This window comes from Fukomys damarensis, unplaced genomic scaffold (assembly GCF_012274545.1).
Source record: "Fukomys damarensis isolate Sample0158 unplaced genomic scaffold, DMR_v1.0_HiC HiC_scaffold_6, whole genome shotgun sequence".
In the NCBI taxonomy this organism is placed as follows: Eukaryota; Metazoa; Chordata; class Mammalia; order Rodentia; family Bathyergidae; genus Fukomys; species Fukomys damarensis.
Genome location: NW_022900918.1, coordinates 24974548 through 24982046, shown reverse-complemented (window position 1 = coordinate 24982046; position 7499 = coordinate 24974548).

The window sequence follows — 7499 nt, the reverse complement described above, 5'->3', positions numbered from 1 at the left end:
ATATATGTGTATATATATTTCAAATTATACGGGTTATTTGATGAAGTAGATACTTAGTTTCTAACACAGGCCTGAAAATTGCAAATTTTGAGAATGTCTAGTATACACTTTTCATGCTAGATACTTTAGAACTAGTTCCATTCAAAATGAAGTGCAATAATCATTAAAATGTGTAGACTCACATTTGCCTATTATTCTTATGTCCCGGAACCTTAAGATAAACCAACCTTTCTTATCTTTAACAAACTTCATATGTCTTCTCTTTCCTGAAGATTCCATATTATCTCAGGCCAGCTTCCATTTGCCCACATTTATTTCATGAGAAAATACAGTTTATCTGACAATATCTGACTTATTATTGGAACTTAGTTTCCAACCACTGAGTTTATGAGAGTCTACTGACCTTTACTACGTGGTACTAATGTTTCATCATATGTATGAACTTAAAGCCAAAAGGAGAAATATCTAGGAGTCAGTAATAAAGGAACCGAAAGACACAGTGGTAGAAAATAATTGAAGTTGCATCATCCCCTGGTTGTGTTTTGCCTGATTAAAATTTTACAACTAGTATGAAGATCAGTCAAGGCTTTAAAAGACATGCATAATTTTAACTGTGATGAAGAATGTCATACAGCCAGCACCTAACCAAAGACTACTACACTTACGAATGAAGGGCAATATAACCCCAGTTAATGAGCTCACTTGCCACAGTCATAAAGCACACTTAGAAATCTAGTGTCAGGCATAAACTAAAGAAGTAAATCCAGATTTATGTAAGGATAAATTTTACTTGAAAGGACTGTTACAACAGAGAAAACATGCTAACCTCATGATCTGCAAATACTTCAAAATTAAGCAGAGAAAGAAAGGAAAAATGAGAAAAGAAGAAAAAAATGGAGACAAAGCTTTTGTAAATGAGGATAGGAAGAGGGGTTGAAGGAAGAGTACAGGAAAGGGGTAAAAAAAAGAATCAAGATTTATCATGTACCAGTATAAATTCCCTATGATGAATGTGATCATTACATATGCACAAAATATACCAATAAACTTAATTTTTAAAGAAGAGTTAAGTGGGATAAGTGGACCTTTGTGGGGAGGAGCTCAAATGATGGCAAACATATAAACATCAGTGGAGTGACTGAACAGAAACCTTTCTTCACTGTCCTCGGCTGACTCTCAGAATGAGTTGTCAGAGAAATGTTCTGCACATTGGTGTCAGCACAAGCCAGGTTTGAGCCAAATTTCAAAGAACTGAGAGGTAAAGAGCAGCCCAGTTAATTGAAACTTACAGTTTATTGTGAGCCATTGGTCTGTACCTCCTATTGTGTGAAGGGACCCTGGCGGAGAAAGAAAAGGAGTCACTGTGAACTCAAGGTCACTCAAAAAATTTTGAGTAGATTGGCCTCTGTGGGTTTGTTGGCTAGAAAGATAAGCTCTATAATTTCTGGACAGTGTTGTGAGAGTAGCAGCTTTCCAAAAGTATTAGCTGTCAAGCAATAAAAAGCACATAGGCTAAGAATATAATAAAAGTAGCAATTATTTTAGGATTAAATAAGGGGGAAAACAAAAATTCAGGGTGTGAAAGGAAGCATTTTACTTATGTGGCAGAGGAAGGATGAAAAATGGAAAAATGACTAACTTCCCAGATCGTGCACTGAATGCGTTCAGCAATGAGAGACATCAGAAAGGTAGGGTAAAGTACATAGGACAGCTGTTCTGACTATTATGTCCCCTGAGGACACAGGATTATGTCCCCTGCCAGATAATTTTGAAAGAATCTATTCAGAATTTTTGCTGTTCTCTTGTGGTGATGCTCGTGGTTCTAGGAAGGCTTATATAGTTCTCCATACTGTAAGTACGATATGGGAAACAGAGATTCAGCAAAATTTTTGAGAGGATCATGTGGCAACAGTACCAAGTTAAAAAAAACAAAACAAAACAAAAACTGTCCATGTGGGATGTGTAACACGGAAGGATCCTACGTGTGAGGCAAGCATCTGATAAGTGGGCTTCCATGTGCCGTGGTTCTTTAGGCCCCAGTATCGGGCAGTCAAGACTCCATACTCAATGACACAAAGTCCAGCGGGAGAGAGTAAAATCTGGAAGCATTAGTTTATAAGAGTGTGGCAAATATTAAAGGAAAATAGGAAAATTGAATGTTTGTTAATGGTTGACAATTTGTGTAGGGCAACAAGTTCCAGACCAATTTAGAGTTAGTTGACAAAGCTGGGTTTTCCACAGTAAGAGAGGGGATGCAAACCAAAGGATATGTTACACTTTTCTGTTGATAAAAAAAATTTTTAAATTTTACCCCATCCTCTTTTCATTAAAACACAATTTCAAAAATACTGTTATTCTTAAGCACTGAATAAGGCTGCCCTCATTAGATTTAGCTTGTTTATTTATATAGGTGCTAAAGGAATGATAATTTATCTTTTGGACATGTTGAAATACTTTGCTATAAGTTTATGAGAGGAATCTTATTGAAAGCCTCTTGAGGTTGAGAAATCAAATGAAGAACTGGCTACTCAAGTTTACTTGAGCTATCCACAGATTTGGGTGAATCCTTCTTTTCCCTGAATTCACAAGTTATCCTCAGATTTTTAGGTCTCACAAAAGATGACCTGTTTGAATGCCCAGAAGCCTAAGACCAAGCCTTAGACCTAAGACCAAGCTTGGCCAGGGGTATAGCACAGGCATGATACTTACTTACAAAAGGCCCCAGTTAACTCCTCCACCAAACAACAAAACAAACAAAGAAACAAAACTAAGCTAGAAAAAAACAACCAAAAGTCATAGTTTATAAGCATGAGATCAATTAATTCAACCTTAGCTCCTCAAAAGTGGCCGAAAATATTTGATTAAATTAACAGCATGTTAAAATATTACATTGTATCTTGTAAACATCTCGTTGCATGACTGTTATTTCCACAAGGATAGGCTTTCATGGAACTTATGCAAATATTTACATGTCCATGGTAATGAAAACAGTTAATATTTTAAATTTAAAGGCAGCCAAGTTGGAATAAAATATTTTACTTCTCTTTGTGAAAAGCATAATCTTTTAAGTTTAATGTGTTTTCTATAGTTTAAAGAAAAAAAGAGTTTTAGGTACAGGCAACAGAATGCTAAAGTATTGGATATTTCAAGCCATAATTATTCATTATAAGTTTATTCAGTTCAGTTATTAATTTGTATTTTGATGAGTCTTGGTTTAGCAGTATGACATGTGTTTTTTTAAATTTTGTCTTGTTTTGTTTTTGTTTTTTTTTTTGCTGTGCTAGAAATTCTGACACAGGCACTGCATGATGTCAAGGTTATTTAAGGCATTTCATCAGAAGTCTTTTCTAAGAATATCTGGCTGGAATAGACTCTTTTATGCATGTTTGAGGCATTCTTTTCTTTTTCAAAATCTGACTTGTAGTTGTATTGAAAGTGCTTTAAAGCAAATATGAGAATTAAAATCAACATGTAGATAACAAAAGACATCTAATGAGAATTCATCACAAAAGTTATGTAATTGGCAAACTAATTTGATTTTTCTGTGATATGCAAAAGAGAACCAAGTTAATCAATTTTTTCTATAAAATATCTAATGCAATTAATTGTAACTGTTAACTTTCTCTTATTGTGATAAAAATACCTGAGATAATCACTGTAAGAAGGATAGATTATTTTGATGCATGGATTCAGGTGCTTTGGTCCATTTTCCTGTCGCCTTGTTATATTCATTCCTGCGGCAAAGCCGTACATCATACTGGAAGCAGGTGGCAGAGGAAGTTGTCCACTTAATGGCTGCAAAAAGAAATGGCCAGGTCCCGATGATCTGTACGTGTGCATGCCCCCAATAAGCGAACTTCCTTCTACTAGGTACCACTCTTCATGGTTCTACCAGCTCTCAATACAGTAGTTTTGCAGGCTGGAAAACAATCATTAATACACTGGCCTTTGGGACTCACTTACCCAAGCTATAGCATTAATCCAGTTTCCAGTGAAGTTTGACCCACCTAATTTATGAACAGAATATTTATAAATAACCTTCATATAAAAGAAACCTAATTTATATATATATAAATATATTTATAAATATATATATTTATAAATATATATAAATATATTTATAAATATATATATTTATTTATAAATAACTTTCATATAAAGAACAATTTAAATGCATAATAGATTATGAAAAGAACAATCATTTTTACAATATATTATGATATATTAATATTTTAACTAAAGATAGATCATTGAGAAGTAGACCCATAAGTTGCACATATTAATATAATTCTACAAATAAATTATATGATTCCCTAGTTAAAAACTAATCTTGACTATCCTGGATTTAATCTAGAAAGACTAAATAGTGACAAATTAATATTTGAAAAAGTATCTGACAATATGTTTTATAATGCTATAGAAAGTGTCAGAAAAATGTACAAGATTCCGATAAGTAAAAACATATTATGACAGCCGGGCATGGTGGTGCACACCTGTAATTCCAGCACTCGGGAGGCTGAGGGAGGAGGATCGCTCTGAGTTTGAGACCAGCCTGGACTACACAGTGAGTTCCAGGTCAGTCTCAACTATATAGTGAGACTCTGTCTCAACGCCCCCCAAAAAATTATGACAATAAGGCATGATAAATTTCTAGGAACTTTATATAATATCTAAAGTATTTGTATTAATATGTTGTTTATACAAATTTAATGTAGAGGAGCTAAAAATCTTGATTTATTAATATTCTTAATGAATTTAAAAATGTCAGATATACCTAATTATTTATTTCACCTCTCTTTTTTATAAGAAGAACTAATTTTTTATACTTTTCCAGGAATCCTCTGGAAAAATTCAAAAACAATTCTGTGTGCAAAATGTATCTTTATTTTAGGAGTTGCTTTTAGGAAAGTAAAATGTTGTCAGAAGATTTGCATATTTTACTAAATAAATATGGGTCAGTGAGAAACAATACTAGACTACGAATTCAATGAAAGTGTCTTAGCTACTTTCTCTTTGCTGGGATAAAGCATCCAACACTCACAAATTAAGGGAGAGGTTTATTTTAACTCGCAGTGCGTAGAGGTTTCAGTGTATAGTCAGCTGGCTGCAACGTAGGGCAGTTTGGCAGAGGGGGTGGGTAGAGGAGAAATAGTCTTTAGCATGACAGGCAGGCAACAGAGAACCTTCTTTCTTCTTTCTCTTTTTATGCCATCCAAATCACAAGCCTATAGTTTGGAACCACTCACACCCAAGGTGGGTCTTCCTCTTCAGTAAATTCATCATCCATACCCAGAACTATGCTAAAACAATCACACACTAACCCAATATCACACACCCAAGGTGCAGGCACTCTCAAAATCCCCACCTATGACAGCATAAGGCTTTGTGAGGACCTCTAGATATAAGCTATAACTGTGAGGAAAAAATATTTTAAAACTAAACATAGCAAACCCTGTCTCATACGAATGTATGAAGAGCTCCATGGGCCTATGTTTCAGTAGAAATGATGGAAATTAATTTTTAACAAGAATATCAGGAAATGACTTTAAGCAATCAAACAAATGAGGAAATGGTTATGCAAAAATATAAATTAAGATCATTAGGAATTTGAAAAATCAAACCCTCTAACATCTTCACAATTAAACGTCCTCCCCACTCTTTACCACTTCATTTCAGAAAGCAGGGTGCTTTCTCCCTGATAGTCCCAGTAAGAAAGCCATGCGTCTGAGCAGGGGAAGACATTGAAACTTCCCATTCTGTGCACAGCTATTTGTGGCTGAGGTTGTTTTCAGTGAACACGGAAGAGGCGTGCTTATCCTTTCCTTTCACTGAGCTGATCATGAAATGGAGCCTCTACTTTCACCCTGACTAACTGCAGTGGGGGACTCGATAACAAGAGGCAATTACTCAGCTCTAGAGTAGGAGTATCATTCAGAGAGACCCATACCAGTCCTCTGCAAAGGCGCTGTGGCTGAGGGAATTTTCTCTGGGAAAAATGGAGCCCTAATCCCTCCTCTAGGAACTGACTGTGTTTGCAACAGAACGTGCAGGTGTTCAAGGTGGCCCTTGAAATAGCAGAAGCTGTGATTGAAAACAAATATTGATTGATTGATTTAAAATTTACTCCAAACTGTAAACTGGTTAATTAGCCTAAGAGAGACAGAAGTGACCTGGGAAAGCCCTGTTGTTGGCAGAACTAATCCAAAGAGTGACCTTAGGGAGGATCCCTTCAAAGGGCTCAAATTTGATTAGATTAGTCTGTCAGGCAAGTTATTTCCTAAGGCAGCACTGAAAACATTGGAGCACATTAAGTGTGGCAATGGCACTGAAAGGCTGAAATGGTCAGGGAAAGTGACAGTCTAACAAAGAAAGAAAGATAAACAGGACAGACATGAACTTTGTGAGCAAGAGGGGCTTGAGGTAGCAATGAGAAGATAGCATGTTTAGGATGATTAACAAAAAAAAAAGTCCTCTACAGCACCATATTGATCGCAGAATCTTGAAGTCAAGCCAAAATTCAAGGGCTTGTGGAAGCGGAAAACTATCTACTAAAATTTGGTCAAATCAAGTCATTGTGAAGTTAATTGTGAGCTCTCGGTAACAACAGACGGCATACACATGAAGGAGTTGTCATATCCACAATCCTGGATTTAAAGATAATAGAGCAATCGCAAAGAGACTTAACTCATTTATTATATATGTGTCACTAGAGACATTAAGAAAAACTACAATTGAAAAAGAGAAGCAGAATATTCTGGCTGGGTTCTAACAGACTCTATAATGCAACAGTTCACAAGACTATAAATAGAAGTTAGATTTGACAGAAATCATGTATGAGTTCTATAAAAATTATCATCTCTATAAATTAAACAATAGCTGAAAAATGAATTGTTTTAAAATAATGATCATAATAAAATCTGACAAAATAATTGGAATATAATATATATATAAAAATAAAACAGGAAAATTTACTCTAATATATACAATTTAATAATGAAATGATATAGAAAATGGTACAATAAAAATGTGACAGCTCACTGATGGAAAATTTAAAACAATATTTTCAGCATAGATGTGTTAACAAAAAGTTTGTATACCTAAGAGGCATTTTTTAAAATTTATCTGAGGTTTTCTTACTGTTATTTATTTTTATATTGCTGGGAATCAACCCAGAGCCACAGATATGCTCCCAGATCTACCTGGGAGTTTTCAATATATTTTTGGCCTATAACTTTGTGTTTATCTATATAGACATATTATCAAGAAAAACAATTAATGGGTTGTTAATTATTAATTGTTAACAATAGGATTTTTTGAAAATATGTCTAGACTAGAGAGCTATTAATTATAATACAATTATTATTTCACTTAATAAAGTTTTTAAATATATTTTAAAGACCTTATGTTCAGGCTAGGGATTCAGCTCAGTAGTTCCTCCACCTGCCTAGCAAGTGCAAGGTCCCAAGTTCGATCCCCAGTACAAAAAAAAAAAAAAAAAA